The following is a 22,372-nucleotide window of genomic DNA, read 5'->3' on the forward strand; positions in this document are numbered from 1 at the left end:
GTGATTAAGTTTGTGTGCTCTGCTTTGGCGGCCCAGGGTTTGCGTGTTCAGATTCCAGGTACACACTGCTCATTAAACCATGCTGTCGTGGTGTCACAAATACAAAAAAAATAGAGGAGGATTGGTACAGGTGTCAGCTCGGGGACAATTTTCCTCAAACAAAAGGGGAGATTGGTAACAGATGTTGTTAGCTCAGAGCCAATCTTCCTCACAAAAAAAAAAAATAGAACTACCATATAATCCAGCAATTCCACTTCTGGGTATGTAACTATAGAAAACAATACACTAACTTAAAAGAGATATGCACCCTCATGTTCAGCGCAGTCTTATTTATAATAGTCAAGATATGGAAGCAGCCTAAGAGTCCATCAATGAAAGAATGGATAAAGAAAATGTGGTATATATACAAAGTGGAATACTCTCGCACAAAATAAGGAAGGAAATCTTGCCATTGTGACAACATAGATGGACCTTGAGGGTATTATGCTCAGTGAAATAAGTCAGACAGAGAAAGAAAAATACTGTATGATCTCACTTTTTGTGGAACCTAAAAAAACAGAGTATGTAAAAACAGAGAGTAGATTGGTAATTGTCAGGGGCAAGGAGGTGAGGGAAATGGGTGAAGGTGGTCAAAGGGCACACACTTCCAGTTGTAAGATGAATAAGTTCTAATGATCTGATGTACAGCATGGTGAGTACAGTTAACAATACTGTATTGTATACTAGAAAGTTGTTAATTGAGTAGATCTTAATCATTTTGCAATATATAAGCGAATCAAATCATCGTGCTGTACACCTTAAACTTGCATAATGCTATGTGTCGATTATATCTCAATAAACCTGGAAAAGATTTTAAAAAATAAAACCAAATGCTAAAGTAGTCACAAAATACCACATAGTGCATAATTTCCTTGATATGAAATGCTCAGAATAGGAAAATCTATAAAACATAAAGAAGATTGAAGGTTGGCTAGGGCTAGGGAGATGCAGAAAACAGGCAGTTCGATCTGGAGGGTAGAGTTTCTTTTCGGGGTGATAAAGATGTTCTAAAATTTATCATCATGATGCTTGCATAATTCTGTGAATATACTATGAACCATTGAATTGTACACTTTAGGCAATTGTGTGGTATGTGAATTACATGTCAAAAAGTAACAAAATAAATAAAACAAACCAAAATAAAAATCTCTTAAACCATCGTATCCCAGAAATTCTGATCCATCTGTATAATAAGTTTTTCTGTAATTCTTGTATCAATGAGGCTGCAGACACAACACCCTCTCACTTACCACTATTCTTGACACTCTTCCAAAATATACTACATAAGATGGATGATTGACACATGAAAGGTCATGGACTCTTAGCTAGATGATGACACTTGTAATCATAAAACAGACATTAAACACATGTATACAAACAAAGTCATCCATATTTTGCTTTTTCCATTTGCTATTCAAATGCTCAGACTACTCATATAATGTATTTACTTTGAAGCATAAGAGTTACATTTTAATTTCCTAATTGATTTCCCCTTGGACATGAACATGAGCAATGGTAGAAGGGAATAGCAATTTGAAAAGAAGCATTCTGTTCCACCAGGACGTCCATGAAATGGATTTCAGTTCTGCTGCTATTACAGGTGACTCATTACTTTAGACCTGGGAGTGGTAGAAAGGTGTTGGTGTGGCCCACAAAATACATCCATTGGATCTATATGAAGACAATACTGGATGTACTTGTCCAGAGAAGTCATGAAGTGATTTTTCTGACATCTTCAGCTTCCATTCTTATTGATCCCAACAAACCATCTGCTATTAAAATTGAGGTTTATCCTATACCTTAACTAAAGACGATTTTGAGGTTTTTTTCACATGGATGATCTCTAAATGGACATACGCTCTGCCAAAAGATATATTTGGACATATTTTTCACTAATGTAAGAAATCTTTTGGGAATATTCTGATTGTATTTAAAAGTTCCATGAAGTTGTAATTTTGAACAGGAAAATTTTGGCAAAACTACAAGAATCGAGGTTTGATCTTATTCTCACAGATGCCATTGGACCCTGTGGTGAGCTGCTTACTGAACTAACTACGTAGAATACCTTTTGTGTACAGTCTCTGCTTCTCTCCCAGTTATACAATTAAAAAGTATATGGACGACTTCCATTCCCTCCATCCTATGTGCCTGTTATTATGTTAGAATTAAGTGATGAAATGACGTTCATGGAGAGGGTAAAAAATATCATCTATGTGCTTTATTTTGACTTTTAGTCCCAAATGTTAAATGAGAAGTGGGATTGGTTTTACAGCAAAGTACTAGGTAAGTCATGTTTTAAGTTGATATCTTGAAGTCCTAACTTACGTAGAGCTTTGAAGGCTAGTTTGTATAAAGTCAGGGAATGCAGTTTTTATAAGTGAAGTGATGAAATAAAAGTATGAAACGATCTTTCAACTTCACAAATATTATGGAAAGGCTTATATTACAGAGACAGTTTGAACCCTGTGGTCCATTATTTGTACAGGGAACTCCAAGAACTCAAAAACCACAAATCAAAGCACTGAGGATTTCTTGAAGCAATTACATTTCCATTCTTTCATTGTTGGTTTGCAATATAATTTATTTTTAAATTTTTTTCTTGGTAAAATGTTTTATTCTACCTTTGTTGTTTATTAAATGTAGGATCAAAATACTACCCATCACATACTTGATTTTTAGAAGAGTTTTAAGTTCACAGCAATATTGATTAGAGATTTCCCACATAACCCCTGATCCCATGCGTGTGTAGCATCCCCATTGTCAACATCTCCCACCAGAGTGGTACATTTGTTACAAATGATAAAATTGCATTAACACATCATTATCACCCAAAGTCCATAGTTCTTGGTGTTGTACATTCCATGAGTTTTGAAAAATTTATAATGATGTATGTCCACTATTATTATACTCTACAGAGTAGTTTCATTGCCCTACAAATCCTCTGTGCTATGCCTATTTCCTACATTTACATTTTACTATACTTTCTTTTCATCTTTATAAGAGGGCATTAGAAATAGCACAACTGTCTATGGAGCATTGAATAATTGTTTTCTACTTGTTTATCAGTTTCCTTATTTAAAAATTAAACTGTTTTGCCATATTACCTGAAGGATTCTTTCACAATGGACAGTTACAGTGGCTAATCCCAGACTCAGGAAACTATAATTTGAGGTTTCTCATGATTACATATTTTTTTCATGAAGTGCTTACTCTATATTAAAGGCCTAAAATCTTGTTGAAGGATGGACATGCATACTATTACTCTATATTGTCTTATGACTGTGTCTTTCCTTAAAGACAAACTGAGCCAAAATTAAGGGTGAACACATCTATTTCCATATTTTATGAAAATTTTTCAACTGTTATTTGCAAATATTATTTACTACATAGATATTACTAATTTCTTAACATGAACCAAATGCAGCAGTTGGTACAAGCAATTGACCCATACTCTCAAAAACCGCACAGTTTACTTGGAAAATCTAGGATCAACAGAATAGTTTGCTAAATTGCAGAAACTAGACTGAGTACTATAGAGAAAGTTGTTTCCATTGGTTTGATTGTGGGGCTTAAATAATTGTTTATATTTGCATCTGTTACTTTTGCAACTTTGCAGAGTAAACAAATTCATATTTAATTCTTTAGTGACTTAGGTTTAATAAGTGTTTATGACTGTGAATGTATTGATGTGACATTGGACATAAAATTCTCTTCCACTTTGTCTTTTATATATATATGTACAAACATATAAATTTTAAATGTATATTTGTATCATATACATGTATATATTTCTATTATCAAACCACAGATACTTTTAAACGTTTTTGGCTACATTATTCCAAGTTCCTTTCATGAAAGTACCTAGTATATTCACATTACAATTCTCTCATTTTCCCTACCTTTTGTTTGCTTTTTGTTCCTTCAGGAAGAACCATTACATTAGCTGATTAATGAGGAAAGCTGAGATGTGGCTCATTTGAACATTTTGGGATTTTGCATTTCCTCTCCCACCCTTACCACATTTTGAATTTGTTGGAGGACTTCACTGCAAACCTACCAAATCCCTGCCTAACATAATCTATCCCTGTTTGTTATCTTTGCTTTGCTTTGAGGATCTTCACCAGTATTCTAGCTTAAAAGGAAGACCATTATTCAATCATAGGAATGTGTACCCCAACAATATTTACAGCCAAATCCAACATTTATTTGCTGTCACTCCAGCACTTAGTTAATTCCTCATTTGATATCCCAAGGTTTGGCATTGTAGAGAATAAAAAAGATTGCTTAGCCTATTAGAGCAGGTGAGTTCTACCATATACCAAGTCTGTACTAAATCTCAGTAAAGATCCCTTGAGCAACATGGTTCTCGACACCATAGCTGACTGACAAAATGAAGACAGAGTAAACGTACACTGCATACACAATAAGGATCATAAATCCTGTGTAGGGGAGGAGGACATTTCCTCTCCCCAAATGGGGGTTCGTCTGGCTGGAGAACGAATTAAATTCACATGAGACAGAATAGCAAGAGAAAATTAAACAAAGCTTTATGAGGAACCATGGCCCGGGGCCTTTCTTCCCAAAGGAAGAAAGGGCACCGAAGAAGTGGGGTGCACAGAGTGGTTATATAGCCCCCAAACGGGGTGTTTCACATGTGATTGAAAAGTCCCTTTTACAATAGTCACGAGGCTGCTCTGTCAGCACAGCGCTTGATGGAAATGGCAGATAGGTCTGCTGTCTCAGTGAGCGCCGCAGGGTGGCAGGTGTGTTGCCTTGGGCTGGGGGGGGGGGGGTGGTCACAGATGAGCGGCCGCAATCGGTTCCCAGCCTAAAGAAAGATGCTTAATCTTTAAGGAATGCCAACGTTGGGAGGGGGAGGGAAGTCAGTTACAGGAGGTTACCAGACTAGCACAATAAAATGCAGATTTTAAGTCCTTGCCTTTGGTATTGATTAAGAGTTTTTGGAGAGTAGGTCATCTCCTTTCTTCTTCCTGGTACAGAGAGGGAGGCACCTTTTACAGATAGAGATTTACCTTACAAATGTAAACGTGTCCTAACAAAGGGCAAGTTCCATTCCTCAGAGCCTCCTTGCCTGTCCCAGTTTATCAAAAGCAATGAGCCTCAAATAATCCTGATGCCAAAGAGACATATCTTGGGGTGGCCAATTCCAGGTCCCCACACCTGCATATTTACTTTTAAATTTTAATTTTAAAGACAAAATAATTTCTACCAATAGTATCTGAAAACTGAACAATGTATAAAATTGCAAAAGAGCTCTGTTAGGATATAGGATGACATTCTTTATGAAGGAAACCAATAATCTCACATGTTTTAAATTGATATCATGTCTATAAGATATAATTCAAAAACAAGCATCTTTTATTGAAATATTTAGTGACCTATTAAGGTATCCTGTTTGTCTACCATTTGATTGGCGGCAACATAAACTGAGATATTATTCAAGGGTTAACTCAATATCAACTTTGATTGCAAAATATTTAACATTCACAAGGTCCCAAGTTTGAGGTAAAATTTGTAAAAGTTCTATTCAATATAACCCCATTGAGTTTTTTCCCCAGATTTATTGCTGTGTAATTTACATACAAAACTGTAAGATATTTAAAGTGAATATCATGATGATTTGATATACATATACATTATGAAGGGATTCCCTTCATGTGGTTAACACCTCCATCACCTCATATTTTTATCTTTTGTGTGTGTGTGAGTACATATAAGTTTTATTCTCAGCAAACTTCAATTATATAATACAATGTTAAACTGTAGTCATGTGTCTTATAACATTTTGGTCAACAAAAGACTACATAAATGATGGTGATCCCATAAGATTAGTACCATATAGCCTAGGTGTGTAGTAGGCTATATCATCTTGGTTTGTGTAAGCACTATCTATGATGGTGCCACAACTACAAAATTGCCTAATGACCTGTTTCTCAGAAAATATCCTTGTTGTTAAGCAATGCATGTCTGTATAGTTACCAGATTATACATTAGATCCTCACATCTTATTCATCTTATAGATGAAAGTTTGTACTCTTATACCAACCTCTCCCTATTTCCTTCATCCCCTAGCTACTGGCAACCACTTTCTCCTCTCTTTTTCTGTTTACCCTTTATTTTTTAGTTTCCACATGTAAGTGATAGTATGAAATATTTGTCTTTCTTTGCCTAACTTATTTAAATTAGCATAATGCCCTCAAGGCCCATTGATGTTGTCACCAATGTCACAATTTATTTCTTTCTCATGGCTGTATAATATTCCATTGTGTGAGTGCTTGCATGTATATATACATATATATATGCATATATATACATATATATGATCTATTCATCATTTGACAGACAGTTTGATTTCATATGCTGGCTATTATCAACAATACTGCAATAAACATGGGAGTGCGGATATTTCTTCGATATCCTGTTTTCATTTTCTTTGGATATATACTCAGAACTGGGATTGCTAAATCACGTGGTAGTTCTATTTTAATTTTTTGAGGAAACTCCATACTGCTTTCCATTGTGACTGTACCAATTTACATTCTTATCAACGGTACACATTCTTTCCAAACTTATCTTTTGTCTTTTTGATGATAGCCTTTCTAACAGGTGTGAGGTGATATCTCATTGTGGTTTTCATTTGTATTTCTCTGATTATTAGTGACGCTGAGCCTCTTTTCATGTACCTGTTGGCCATTTGTATGTCTTCTTTGGAAAATGTCTACTACGATCTTCTGCCCATTTGTTTAATCAGGTTGTTTGGTTTTTATTGCTATTGAGTTGTGTGAGTTCTTTATATCTTTTTGATATTAACCACTTACGATATGTGATTTCCAAATATTTTCTGCCATTCTGTAATTTGTCTATTAATTTTGTGGATGGTTTTCTTTATTGTACAGAAACACTTAATTTGAGGTAGTCCCATTTGTTATTTTAACTTTTGTTCCCTGTGCTTTTGGCATCTTACTTAAAAAAAATCATTGCCAAGACCAATGTCAAGGATTGTTTTCTTTCTGATAGTTCATTGTTAGCACATAAATATGCAACTGATTTTTGTATATTGATTATATATTCTGGAAATTTACTGATTTTTTAAATTAATTCTAACAGGTTTTTGGTGGAGTATTTATGAGTTTCTATGTATAACATCGTGTCACCTGTAAATGGAGACCATTTTACTTCTTATTTTCCAATTTATTTTATTTCCTTACCTAAGTGCTCTGGCTAGGGTTCCAAATAGTATGTTAAATGAAAGTGGAGAGGGTGGGCATCCTTGTCTTGTTCCTGATCTTAGAGGAGAAGCTTTCAGCTTTTCACCATTGAGAATGATGTTAACTGTGGGCTTGTCATAAAAATCCTTTATTATGTTGAGGCACATTCCCTCTTTATGTTCATCAGGAATATTGGCTTATAATTTTCTTTTCTTGTACTATCTTTGTCTGGTTTTGGTTTCAGGGCAATATTGGCTTCATAATGTAATTTCATCAACCCTTGCCCAGATTCCACAGAAAATTAGATAAAGTTCCTTTAAAGTGGGCAACTACTTAATGAGTCTGCTAAGTCTGTACAGGGTCCAATTGCATAAATTTCCTGCATGGCATGTCACCCATCATGATAGCTCTGATTTGTTTCAGACCTAAGTTCAAATCAAAATATACCTTGCAGGTGCTAAATTAGTGCAGAGTGTTTTCTGATTGACAATAACTTTGGCATCAGCATTGGGATCAGAATGAAATATATTACAGAAGTGCAATATAAAGTTTGATATTATAATGGTATTGTGGGTAGCTACCGAAATCATCAAATTTTGCCTTGTCATTACTCCTTTTCTTTACAGCATTCCTGAGAGCACTGTACGCACTGCAGGTGTTATCAGAAAGGAGTCAAATTTTAACAGTAAAGTTAAGCAGGAATTGATAACAATCTGAAAGACATCATGCAGTTTCGGCTTGCCACGTAATCCAGGTCTCCTTTACTTCCCCTAAATTTTGGAATAGACCTAGTCAGTGTACTTTACATGGGGCTATTCAGAGATTGGATAGCCAGGGCTCATCAACCTGCCTCTATGTATCCAAGCCATCCATGATGATTCAGAAAAAGAGAAACCCACATTCCCTGGTGGACTGGGCCCTATAAAAGTGAAGGAGGAAGACAAATACAAAAGCAAGGAGATGGGTCTACCCTTAAGGTGATCCTACCCTTTAGAAAGTGTGAGCCAAAAAGGATGCTGCTTCTAATCCATCAGAATAATAGCTCCTTCCAATTGAGGAAGGAGTTGGAGAGATAATGAGTCAACTAGAAGCAAGCTTAGTATGAGAAAGTGTCAGATGCCGCCCTCACCATAGAACATGGTAGTAAATTATTTTCCAATATACAGAATACATCTGCAGCCTTTGGGTATTTGTGAACTACTTTTTAGTTTCTTAACTGATATAGTTTCTGATTATCACCCATGCTATTTTTTGCATAGAATATGAAGTTAAGTTTCACATAGCAGGTAGATGTTAACCACTTATAAATTATAATACAATTTATGTGGATTATTAAGGAATTCCAAAATTAGCATCTATTTTGGTCCTGGGCATGGAAATTGCTTGACTATAGGTCCCCTATTAATCAATGCTGTCAATGCTTTCTAGTGTATTATTGAAGTGTTAAAAGACAGTTGAATAAAGTTTAGCATCATCACAATTTTGGAGTTTTTCCAAGAGCTATATTGTTATCTATGAAGTGTCAACAGGCTCTTCTTTTCTACATGTAAAGAATTTCCAAAACTAGAAGTAGTAATAATACTCTAGATTCATGGGAAAAAATTACCTCTTCTAATTTTTCATGAAAGTAAGGAAAATAATTAGTAGTCTAAAGAAGTTGAATGTATTTACTAAGAGAAAATTATATATATTAATAAATTTATTAACAAGCAAAATTATTTCTCATAAGTATTTCATTTCATAGATTAACGTTTTTGTAAATCAAAGATATAAAACTCTAATAAAATAACTTATGGAACAAGTGGATATAAGGAAAGTCCTGTAACACTTAAAAATATATAGGTTAATATTACATTGGAAGATGAGAGCAATTATAATTAATAGATAAAATAAATATGTGAATCACAGTAATTTTCTACTTTTTTATTCTAGAATTATAACGACTGCCTAAAAATTTCTTAAATATTTCCTGATGGGTAATCTCATTTGTATAACCTGTACGTGTGAAACATCATGATGGCATTCATACTGGATTGAATATGAAAATAAGCACAAAAAATGTGGGTATTCCTATTATATTAGTGTTTTAGCAGTACTTATTTTTAGCATCTCTTGTCCTTATTACTTGTCTGTCTAAAGAAACAATTTTATCTAGATTATCTCTTAATTTTTTTAGAATCCAAACCTGCTATAATTTTGAAGCATGACTCAGGGAACACAGTATTTTCTTTACCCTAACAGGTTACATGGAGATTTGATAGCAAGAAACCAGATAGCGTAGTATCAAATACTCAGTTGTATAAGTGGATCTTTCAGAAAAACATTCTTGGTATTACTCTGGAAAACAAAAACTGAAAACATGAGCAAGAGCTGAGCAGAGTAATAGTATTTCAACAGGAAAAATCTTATTGAAGATTTATTATTGAAAAACTCAAAAATAAAATTTAACTTCCTTATATTTATTTTCTAATCCTGGGGGAAAATAATAAGATATAACAGTTAGCATTTTATCATACACAACCTCCTTCCTTATGACCAGAATCAAATGATCTTTATTTCAGATGCAATTACTTTTCAAGGAGAATTTTTCAATAACTAACTGGAATTTTGCTCTATTTCCTAGTTCTCCAACTTTATTTTTATCCTCTCCTCTTCTGTATGAGCATTCAGTGCCACTAAGAAATTAAAGCCCCTCTTTTATTACCAGTGACTCAACATTTTCTATAGGAAAATATCCATGATCTTTTTCATGAAGTGATAAAATATTTCATAAAAATATGTATTCTTTCCTTCCTCTGATTCCAGAGCCACTCCCGTCACATTTCTGCTGCCTTGACACCCGACGTTTTAAACTCAGTCAGTGACTTCACTATTTTTTTAAGAGAATATGTTCTTTTGTCGTTTCTCGGCAAAGCCCCAGTACATACTTGTATATCATAATTGTAGGTCATTCTAGTGCTTCTCTATGGGATGCTGCCATAGAATGGCCTGATGAGTGGTGTGTAGGTCTGCGCCCAGGATCTGAATCAGAGAGCCCCAAGCCACAGAAGCAGAGCACACAAACTTCACTCAGCCATGGGCCAGCCCCAAGAAAATATATTCTAACATGCCATCTCCTCTTCTTTTTTTTGCACATGCCATTTCTTTTACCCAGAATGTTTTCTTTCAACTGGTCCACCCAGGAATCTTGTATTCAGTTTTCAAGTGATGAGTATCACACCAATCTTTATTTACCTCTTCAGCAAACTTAAGTGCTTCTTGATCTGAGACCTAATTTTAACGTGGTTTCATTAGTATAATAATATGTTGTTTAGAATACACTGCCTCTTTCAGTGCCTTGTATTGTCCAAATCTCATTTTATTTCTAAGAATTAAAATTAATAATTTGCTGAAATTCACTCAAACCTAGGTCATCCCAAAACTGAAGCCCTTATAACTCATGGTGGAACCACAGCGTCTATGAGATGATCTACCATAGGATCCCTATGGTGGTCATTTCTTTGCGGATCAACCTGATAACATTGTTCACATGAAGGCCAAGGGAGCAGCTGTTAGACTGGACTTGAACACAATGTCAAGTACAGATTTTCTCAATGCCTGGAACACAGTCATTAATGACTCTCCATGAGTATCACGATTTTTTTAATAGTTAGTATTTATAGATAGGTTCTTTTGTCAACAGTAACTATGAGTTGCATCCCATATTTAAGAGACTAATTTTGAAATTATTAACATGATTTTACCAATCTTTAACCTGTTTTTATTTCCAACCAGGCATTTATTTTGAAGTTTCATTTTAACCCCATTGATTTAATGGGTAATCAGATACTGTAAGAAATTTTTATACAAATAAATGCAAAACTTATATATGTAATTGCAAAAAGGACATATTTTTAAAAATATGATAGCACCCATAGAATGAAAAAAATGAGGTATTTGAAGTTATATAAAATATTTCAATTCAGTACCCCAAATTTTTGAAACTATTAATCTGTTTTTGCTCAAAAATTGATTTTTGTCATTATTATTTTAACATATTTTATAATGATATGTGATTTACATAACATAAAATTAAATGTTTAAAGTATAAAAATCAAATATATGTAATACATTACAAAGTTATGGACCCATCATCATAATCTAAATTTAGGACATTTTCATCAGCCCAAAAAGAAATCGTAAATGCCTTAGAAGTCATTCTCCATTGCCCCTGCCTTAGGCACCATTAAACTACTTTCTGTCTCTATAAATTACCAAGTTCTGGACATTTTATACAAATGGAATTATGCAATCTGTGGTCTTTCAAAGCTGGCTTCTTTCACTTTACATGTTCTTGACTTTCATCCACGTGGCAGTTTTGTATTGCTAAATAATATTCTATGGTATGGATATGCTACCTTTATTTGTCCGTTTATTAGTCCATTAATATTTTTGTTATTTCTGCATTTGGCTTTTCTGAACATTTCTATACACGTTTTTGTGTGAACATATGTTTTCATTTCTCTGGGGTAGATATCTAGGAGCAGAATTGCTGGAATATATGGTAACTCTATGAAGAACTGCCAAATCTATGTCAAAGAAGTTTCACTATTTCACATTTTCACAGGCTATGTATGAGAAATCCAAGCTCTCCACATCATAGCCAACACTTATTATTCTCTTTCATTTTTATTATAGCAATCCTAGTGAGTATGAAATGGTCTATTCTTGTGGTCTGGATTTGCAGTTCTGTTAGAGCCACAGTTGCTGAGCATCTTTTCATATGCTTATTGGCCATTCATATATCCTTTGGAGAGCAATGTCTATTTGAATGTTTTGACATTTTTTAAATTTGGGTATTTGTCTTCTTATTATTAAATATAGAGAATTCTTTATGTATTATGGATACAAGTACATTATCAGATTATGATTTGTTAAAATCTTCTTCCATTCTGTGTGGGTTGATTTTTCACTTTCTTGATTGTGTATTTTTAAGCACAAAAGTTTTTAAATATGATAGGATACTAAATTTTTCCATATTACAGAGGAAAATAACATGGTGGAATTTGTAGTGCCTAGCAAAGAAACCATTAATCAGCACTTATTATGACTATCAGCATTATTATTGTATTAGGAGGGTATCACCTAAGGAATACTTGAAAAATATGTTATCAAGGAGAAAATGATAGAACAATTGATTGACGAAAATACTTTTAAAATAAGCAAGAAAGAATAGAAAAAGAAACAAAAAGCAGGTTGAGAAAATAGAAAAGAAAATGTAGAATAAGATGGTGGATGAAAATGTAAATATGCCAGTACTTACATACATCAAAACAGACTAAATCATTTAAAGACAAAGATTGTCAGACTGCATTTTAGAAACTACATATACATGCAAGACGTGCTTAAATAGAAGAGTAGAAGAAAACTGTAAGTACAAAAGTTGGAAAAGATCTATTTCAAGGGAACCATAGAGTTATGTTGTACCTATAGTAATACCAGACAGAGTAGTCCAGAATTACTAGTAAAATAAAGGTAACTATTTCATCGTAATACATAGATTAAACCTTCAAAACAGGGGTCGGCCTGGTGGCGCAGCGGTTAAGTTAGCATGTCCCCCTTCTCAGTGGCCCGGGTTCACTGGTTCAGATCCCGGGTGCGGACATGGCACCACTTGGCAAGCCATGCTGTGGTGGGGGTCCCACATATAAAGTAGAGGAAGAGGGGCACAGATGTTAGCTCAGGCCCAGTCTTCCTCAGCAAAAAGAGGAGGATTGGTAGCAGATGTTGGCTCAGGGCTAATCTTCCTCAAAACAAACAGAAAAAAGAATTCCTCATTTGAGATCCAGGGTTTGGCATCTAGAACATAAAATAAATTTTCTTATCAGAGCAAGTGTGTTCTGCCACACACCAAGCCTGTACAAAATCTCAGCAAACATCCCTTGGAGAACATGGTTCTAGACATCATAGATACCTGTCAAATTGATCAAAGAGAAAATGCATGCTGTATATACATTAAAGACCATAAATTCTGCATATCTAACAAAGATCGAATAATTTATACCACTTGGATCTGAAAACTTCCCGTAGTTGAAAATTACAAAATAATTCTGTTAGTATATAGAATGATATTCTTTATGAGCAAGAGAAAGAATGTTTTAAATTGCTATCATAACTTTAAGACATAAATAGAAAGGAAGCATCCTTAATGAACTATTAAATGATCTATTAAGAGCTCCTTTTTATCTTCCATTAGATTGACAGCAACATAAAACTGAGATCTTATTCAAGGACTAACATAATATCTCTTTTGATTGCAAATTACTCAGGCTCATAGGAAAACTTTCACAAGGGTAAAGGCTGAAGTAAGATAAGTGAAAGTTCTGTTCGATCTAAACCCATTCTTGAAAGATGCCCTCTTTCACATTAAGGGAAGGTTGCAATGTCAATAGGAGTGAAAAAAGAGGAGGAAGGGGAAGAAGCGAAGAGAAAGATGAATAGCAGTGTAGTGTTAATAATTAGTAACAGCAGCTCTTTTTATTAAGTTGCAGAAACAAGACTTGAATCCAAGTCAATGATTACGAAACCTGTCTTTATTCTTTATTATAGAAAGCAAATTGTTCCCCAAACAACTTGCTTTCCAATAAGTATTAGGATCACAGGTAATTTCTGCACTTTCTTTTTAAGAAATAAGACTTTTGACAAATTGCAACAAGATTCTTAAAAATGCTTGTAACCTTTGACTTCTTAGTAAACTCATATGAAACTATGCAGTGAAAAACAATCAAGATGTGCAAAAATGCATAAAAATTCACACTGAGGATATGCCTGGATGGAGAGTAGTGGGGGAATCCTAATTCCTTTTTGATTCTTTTTCATAGTTTTCTAAATATTCTTTCAGTGACCGTGTGTTATTTTTATAAGGATGTCACAGAGTGAGGAAGACCAGTCCAATTCAGTGATAAAGCTACAAAGAGAGGCTGTGTTATTGGAGTTCTGTAGGGAACCATCTTCCAGGGCATGGTTGAAGAAAGCTGTTAGCAGAGAGCTAATGATAAATAACATCGAACGGAGGTAACTATGAATGTTGCTACAGGTTATTGGACTTCCACAGATTACCAGGATGCAAAATGTTATCAAAGGAAAGGACAGTGACTTTCATATGAAACTAATGTCACCAGAGTAGAACTTTACTTCTGCAGAATTCTCTGGACAAGGTAGAGTCTGCCAGGTAAAGTTTGAAAATTTATTCCTCTTTTCTTTATTCTGTAAAAAACAGCTTTGAAAAGAAGCTTTACAACAGCAATTATGATGAGAAAGTATACTTTTTATATTGGAATGATTAAGTCATTATTTTCCAGAGAGTAGAGAACAAATAAATGAATTTAGAATAAACAAATGACTTTAAAATAGAAAGACTGAAAAAAAAATTGAATATCCAGTTTGACTAGATTTGCAGGAAACTTTCAGCTGCTCTACATTTCCTTTGCTTTTGTTTTTCTAGTGAGAGAGTACATTGAGCAATGAGGAATTATTCTACTATAGATAGCAATATTCCTTTTTTAATTGACAAAGATCCAGGAGTACAAGTCAGAATAATTCCGAATTAATTCCAGACAAACACAGATTCACCAGGAGCTTTAGATAGTTTGACCTGAGCTCCTCAAGGGATGACTAGCTCTCTGCTGCAGGACGCCTGCTGTACCTCTCCCTCTGTGGGGCAGCTGCTCCCGGGTGGACTCAGGGAGGCGATGATGAAGGCCCCTCACAGCTAATTACACATAACACATTCTGCTGGAATATCAATTATAAAATATGATTTCAGGGAAAAGATGTCAGACACATTTAAGCCATAAATATGGTCACTCAAATAAGTAACTAGACAAGTATATTTCTGGATAACAAACAAAGATCTTAGGGCTACTTCATGGAAATTCCAAATAGTATTACCAGACTCATGAATGATAGTGATCCCTGACTTCCAGCCTATAAAGACTGGTTTAGGGAGAGAGCTTGGGAAATTCTGACAAAGGTAAAGTCAAGTATAAATTATTATAGAAGTGAGAGAAAAATAAAAATAAAGTCATCCTAATCACAATGAACTTTTTCTTAGTGCTCCTAGCCAGAGAAATAAAAAATTAATGACCAAACAAAAGTAATTCTACATAAAAACTGCCTGGAATAAACATAAATATTTTAGTAGAACTAGAACAATGAAGAGTCAAGAGTGAGTTAAGATCCTGCTGTGTAGCCTCCTTCTAGGAATCTATATAAGTGTAGGCCTACTTCATTTTACTTTGATCACTTCATTGCACATCACAGATATTGCCTTTTTTTCATTAAGGTATCACTAGTCTATAACATTACAGAAATTTCAGGTGTACATCATTATATTTTGACTTCTTTGTAGACTGCATCATACTCATTACCAAGGTCTGGTTGTCATCCAACACTGTACACATGTGCCCCTTTACCCCTTTTACCTTCCCCCAACTCTTACCCCTCTGGTAACCACTAATCTGTTCTCTGTATCTGTTTCTTTGTTATCTTTGACATATGACTAAAATAATATGGTATTTGGGTTTCTGTTTCTGACTTATTTTGCTTAAAGGTAGAAATAATTAAGCATAGTGAGGGAGGCATATTGAAAGGTGAGATAAGCCGAAACCTAGGCCTCTTGAACCAAAGAGTTAAGCAAGCTGTAAATTCAAAGGAAAAGTTCTTGAAAGAAATTAAAAATGCTATTCCAGTGAACAAATGAATGATAAAAAAGCACAAGACACATATTACTGATACAGAGAAAGTTTTACTGGTGTGGATAGAAAATCAAACCAGCTACAACATTCCCTTAAACCAAAACCTAATCCAGAGCAAAGTCCTGACTCTCTTCAAGTCTATGAAGGCTGAGAGAGGTGAGGAAGCTGCAGAAGGAAAGTTTGAAGCGAGCAGAGATTTGTTCATAAGATTTAAGGAAAGAAGCCCCCTCCATAACATAAAAGTGCAAGGTGAAGCAACAATTGCTGATGTAGAAGCTGCAGCTAATTATCCAGAAGATCTAGCTAAGATAATTAATGAAGGTACATAGACTAAATAGCAGATTTTCAATGTAGTTGACACAGCCTTATATTGGAAGAAGATATCATCTAGGACTTTCATAAGTAGAGAGAAGTCAAGACCTGGCTTCAAAGCTTCAAAGGACAGGCTGACCCTCTTGTTAGGGGCTAATGCATCTGGTGACTTTAATTTGAAGTCAATGTTCATTTACCAATTTGAAAATCTTAGGGCCCTTAAGAATTCTGGTAAAGCTCCCCTGCCTCTGCTGTATAAACTTAACAAAGCCTGGACGACAGCACATCTATTTGCAACATGGTTTACAGAATATTTTAAGCCTGCTTTTGACACCTACTCAGAAAAAAAGATTCCCTTCAAAATATTACTGCTCATTGACAATTCACCTGGTACCCAAAAGATCTGATGGGGATGTACAACGAGGTTAATGTTGTTTTCATGCCTGCTAACACAACATCAATTCTTAAGTCCATGGATCAAGGATTTATTTAGACTTTCAAGTATTATTATTTAATAATAAATAATAAATAGTTAAGCTCACCTATTCTGCTTCAGCAACCCAGGGTCTGCCAGTTCAGATCTTGGTTGTGGGTCCATGCACCGCTTGTCAGGCCATGCTGTAGCATTCATCCCACATATAAAGTAGAGGAAGATGAGCATGGGTTTTAGCTCAGGGCCAGTATTCCTTGGTAAAGCAAAAAAGAGGAGGATTGACAACAGATGTTAGCTCAGTGCTAATTTTCCTGAAAAAAAAAAAAGAAATGCATTTCATAAGGCTGTAGCTGCCATAGATAGTGATTCCTCTGATGGATATGGGCAAAGTAAATTGAAAACCTTCTGGAAAGGATTCATCATTCTAGATGCCACTAAGAACCTTTGTGATTCATGGGAAGAGTTCAAAATACCAACATTAACAGGAGTTTGGAAGAAGCTGATTCCAGCCTTCATGGGTGACTCTGATGGGTTCAAGTCTTCAGTGTAGGAAGTAACTGCAGATGCAGTGGAAGTAGCAAGAGAACTAGAATTAGAATAGGAGCCTGAAGATGTGGTTGAATTGCTGCATTCTCATGATAAAACTTAATGGATAAGGAGTTGCTTCTGAAGGACAAGCAAAATCAGTGGTTTCTTGAGATGGAATCTACTCCCCATGAAGATGCTGTGAACTAAGTTGAAATGACTACAGAGGATTTAGAGTATTACATAAGCTTAGTTGATAAAGCTGTGACATGGTTTGAAAGGACTGACTCCAGTTTTTAAAGAAGTTCTACTGTGAGTAAAGTGCTATCAAACAGCATCACATGGTCTAGAGAAATCACTTGTGAAAGGAATACTCAATCGATACAGCAAACCTCACTGTTGTCTTATTTTATGAAATTGCCACAGCCACACCATCCTTCATCAACTGCCACCTTGATCAGTCAGAAACCATCAACATTGAGGCAAGGCCCACCAACAGCAAAAATATTATGAGCTGCTGAAGCCTCAGAGGTTGGTTAGCAATTTTTTTAGCAATAAAGTATTTTTTAATTAAGGAATGTACATTTTTAAGATATACTGCCATTGCACAGTTAATATGTTGCAATATATTTAAACACAACTTTTATATGCTCTAGGAAACAAAAAAATTTGTGTGACTCCCTTTAATGTAATACTCTCTTTATTGCAGTGGTCTGAAACTGAGCCTGCCACATCTCTAAGATATGCCTGTATAATGTTATAAATAAGAGTATGGGTATAATAGTGTCTAAGAGTATTTCCTTCTCAATACAGAGTATTGGCTCTATTTAATTTCTTGCTTATATACACAAACACACAGACACACACACACATATTTGCAGAAGTATATATAATAAAGGGAATCAATTTTATATCAATTGTATACTAGCAAAGGAAATTAGGGATTAGGTCTGTTATAAAGAGCTACTAATGTAAAAGAAATGGAAGTTCCTCACAAAATTAAAAATGAATCTGTTTGGTCTAACAATTCCATTTTTGGGTATATATTCAAAAGAATTTATATTAGGATCTAGATGACATATTTGCACACCTATCTTCATAGCAAGATTATTCACAAGAGCCAAAACATGGAAGCAAACCAAGTGTCCATTGATAGACGAATTAATAAACCAAATGTGGTATTTACACCCAATGGAATATTATTCAACCTTAAAATTGAAGGAAATTCTAACACATGCTACAACATGGCCGAACCTTAAGGACATTATGCTTGGTGAAATCGGCAACTCACAAAAAGACAAATACTGTTATATGAGCTATCTAGACTAGTCAAATTCTTGGAAACAAAAAGTAGAATGATGGTTGCCAGGACTAGTGAAGGGAGAAATGCAGAGTTATTGTATCATGGATATGGTCCCAGTTTTCCATGATGAAAAATTTCTGGAGATTGGTTACACAACAAAGCGAATATACTTAACACTACTGAACTGTACACTTGGGATTTGTTAAGGTGGTAAATTTTATGTTAGGTGTATTTTACCACAACTGAAAAAAAAGCGCACTACGCTAATAACTCCTGATAATAGAGAATTTTCTCTCTTTTTTTGTTTGCAGTAATCCTTTCAATAGTGTTTTCTATGTGATGGCTCTTTTATGATGGAGCAAACACTTTCTCCACAGGAAACTGAAGATTTTTCCCAGAGCTCTGGATAAAACAGTATTGTGGTGTTTACTCTGGGGTCAATGGTCAGAAATATGACAAAAGAAAGGGCCAATGTGATTGTACCAACCCTTGCTCAGAGTCCGCAAAAGGTTAGATCAGGTATCTTAAAGTGGACAACTACTTAATGTGTCTGTTAAATTTTGAAAACAGTATGATTACAGAAATTTGCTACATGAAAGGTAAACTACAGTGTATTATGGTAGATCCAACTTATCTCAGGTATTAGTTTAATAACCAAAATATACACAACAGGTTCTAAAGTAGTACAAGGGTGTCTTTAACTGACAATAACATTGGCAGTATCTTTGTCATCTAAAAGAAATATATTTAAGAAATGTAGCGTGAACTTTTGGTAGTATGATATTTCAGGCAGGTACAGATTTAATCAAATGCTACCCTCTCATTTGCTCCTTTTCCTTCCAGGATTCTTGAGGGCACTGTACACACTACAGATGTTCTCAGAAAGGAGACAAATTTGAACAGTAACATTAAGCAGGAGTTGACTACATTAAGCAGGTCTGAAAGGCATCTTGAAATTTAGGTTTGCCAGGTAATCAGGCCTGTTTTACTTCACCTTAATTTTGGAACAGGTCTGTTCAACGTACTTTTCAGGATGCTATTCTCAAAAAAGGAGAGCCAGGGCTCACCAAACTGCATTCAGGTAACTATGTAGCCACTATGACTTAGGGAAAGAAAAAAAATGGCCTAAAAAAGGAGAAAACATTGCCCTTGTGAACTGGCCTGGGCCATGCTAAAGTCCTAAAGTATGAAGCAGAAAAAAATAAGACAAATGGTGGAGGTAGGTCTAGCCCTTAAAGTGTCACTGTGTTTTATAAAATGTGACTCTGAATAGACTCTGGTTCTAATCTATCAGATAATAACTCTTCCTGCTTGAAGTAGGAGATGGAAATATAAAAAGGAGTCAGCCAGAAGCAAGGATAGCATTAAAAGTTTTCAGATGTGCCCTTTCCATAAAATATGGTAGTAAATTATTTCTAATATAGAACATACTTGGAGTCTCTGGGTATTTGTGAATTATTTTTTAGTTTCCTAATTGATATACCTTTCTGCTTATCTTCATACCTATTTGCTAAGAATCTGAAGTCACATTAACTCTGACATAGGAAACAACCAAAATATCCATGAATTCATAGATGCATAAATAAAATGTGTTATATTTATATCACAGAATATTATTCAGCAATACAAAGCTGCAACAGGGAAGAAACTCAAAAACATTATGCTTTGTGAAAGAAGCCAGTTGCAAAATGCCATATATTATATGATTCTAGGCATATGAAATGTCTAGAAGATTGAATCTATAGACAGAGAAATTTGATTTACAGTTCCTTGGGCAGAGGAGAAAGGAAAGTGACTTTGAAGCCATGTCGGATTTCTTTGTATGATAATGAATACTTCCTAAATTTATGTTATGTTGATGATTTCATAGATTTGTAAATATGCTACATATATTTGAATTTTATACTTTAAACAAGTTAATTTTTGGCATGTAAATTATATTTGATTAGAAAATATATTAAAATAATGATAAAATAAGTTTTGTGCAAAAGATATTTGTAGTTTAGAAATTTTAGGCACTGATTTGGTATATTTTATTTTGTACCTGAGGCTTGAAGCTGTATTGCCTAATTGATGACTCTTATAGTTTACTCCAGGAAGAAGAAGATATGATGCAAAGATCTCTTCCTTTCATGACAAAACCATCTTTCACAATTTAGCTTCTCAGATCAAAACTTGTTTTCAAAGAATTTACTCCCTGTTTGAAAGTTAGAAATATGTCATCCACAGAGAAAAAAGAAAAACTTGGGATAAAATAAAATAAGAATAAGACTATATGAGTATATATTGAAATTTGTTATCCTGATTCAAAAGTTAAACCAAAGAAATTTATTGAGCTTAATTGTGTTTCAAACATTGCAAATGGACACAAGAACATTAAGTAGTGGATTGACAATGTTGGTGTTATCGTGCAAATATTCAAAATATTTTAACTTCATTTTGGTGTAGAATTTTTTAGTTTTGTCTTTTGCTGAAGAAACTATTAAATAGTTAGAATTGTGTAAATTGATTCGCCCATCCATTTCTTTTTGGGAGACCACTAATGATGCTTGGCTTTTACTGTGCATTCAGCTCCAGCATCACTCATTAACTAAAATCATAGCAAGATGTTTGCCTTTATCCAGTTTAACTCCTTTCCCAGTGGAATGAATGTGTATTTAGAAATATAATAATTGCTGCCTGATTCCTATTATAAAGCTCATCTATTAATGATGATTTTGGTTTCAGGATCTTATTCTCTTTACCTCACGGTCATTTAAAAATATTAATCTGGTTGCTTTCACTGTCATTTTAGCCTTTGATAAAGGATGTAAGGTCCCAATTGCAGGTTTGGTAAAATACAATCTGCACGTTAAAGGAATTATTGAATTTTCATTCTCTCCAAATGTATGTGAACATATATATGTCAATATATGTGTATATATATGTGAATATATATAATGAATATATATATGTATGTATCTGTAAAATGTCCACTTATTCAAAAGACCCACATCATTTGGCTACTTACAAATATCTTGAGCATTTCAATGTGTTTGTTGAAGGCAGTTTTAAATAATGATTTTTATTCTATATAATCATACTAGACCAGCATGCTTCATTCCTTCTCTCTTTCCTCATAAGCCTGTAGTCTCATCTCTCCAATTAACCTAATATAGAAACATTAAATCCTTTGGCATGACAAAAAAAGAATAGAGGCACCATTTTCTTTTAATCGTAGGCACACTATAAGTAATCATAATCAGTAATAGTGCAAGGAATACAAAAATTATGTAAATTTTTCAAAATATGTAAATCAAACCACAAGGCTCCTCAAGACCTTCCTGAATCCTACATGTCAAGGATTCACTTTATGATCAAACTGGTCCAGGTTAAGAAAAATATATTTGTATTTTTTGGCCAAGAGACCATCATCAAAGTCTCACAACGTTCTCCAGCGCACAGCATGAATTCATTTTAAAATCAAGATAAAATGTGAATGTCGAGGAATTATAGGATAAATTTATCCCAGATTTTCTCATACTACTAGTCTAGATAATTGACACATTTAGAAAAATAAAGTGTCATAATAAATAATATGGATAAAAATAAATTATTAATAAAATAAATCACCATAATAAATAAGTTAACATAAAATAAAGTGCCATGGTAAATAATATTGTTAAATCATGCATATAGCTTTTTTCAGTTTTTACTCAAATCTCTTCTGCAACACATTTAATAGGAAAAGGAATGATATCCATTCTATGATGAGAAATCTTACAAATCACACACAAATATGAACAGTCCAATATGA

At 34.3% G+C, this 22,372-nt stretch overlaps 1 pseudogene; it reads left to right on the forward strand.

The window, feature by feature from the left end:
• The first annotated feature begins 1,606 nt into the window (after positions 1 to 1,606).
• LOC124236815 (UDP-glucuronosyltransferase 2B31-like) overlaps positions 1,607 to 22,372 on the forward strand; it is a 406,660-nt pseudogene continuing 385,894 nt past the window's right edge.

The sequence above is a fragment of the Equus quagga genome, chromosome 3 (genome assembly GCF_021613505.1).
Source record: "Equus quagga isolate Etosha38 chromosome 3, UCLA_HA_Equagga_1.0, whole genome shotgun sequence".
Classification (NCBI taxonomy): Eukaryota; Metazoa; Chordata; class Mammalia; order Perissodactyla; family Equidae; genus Equus; species Equus quagga.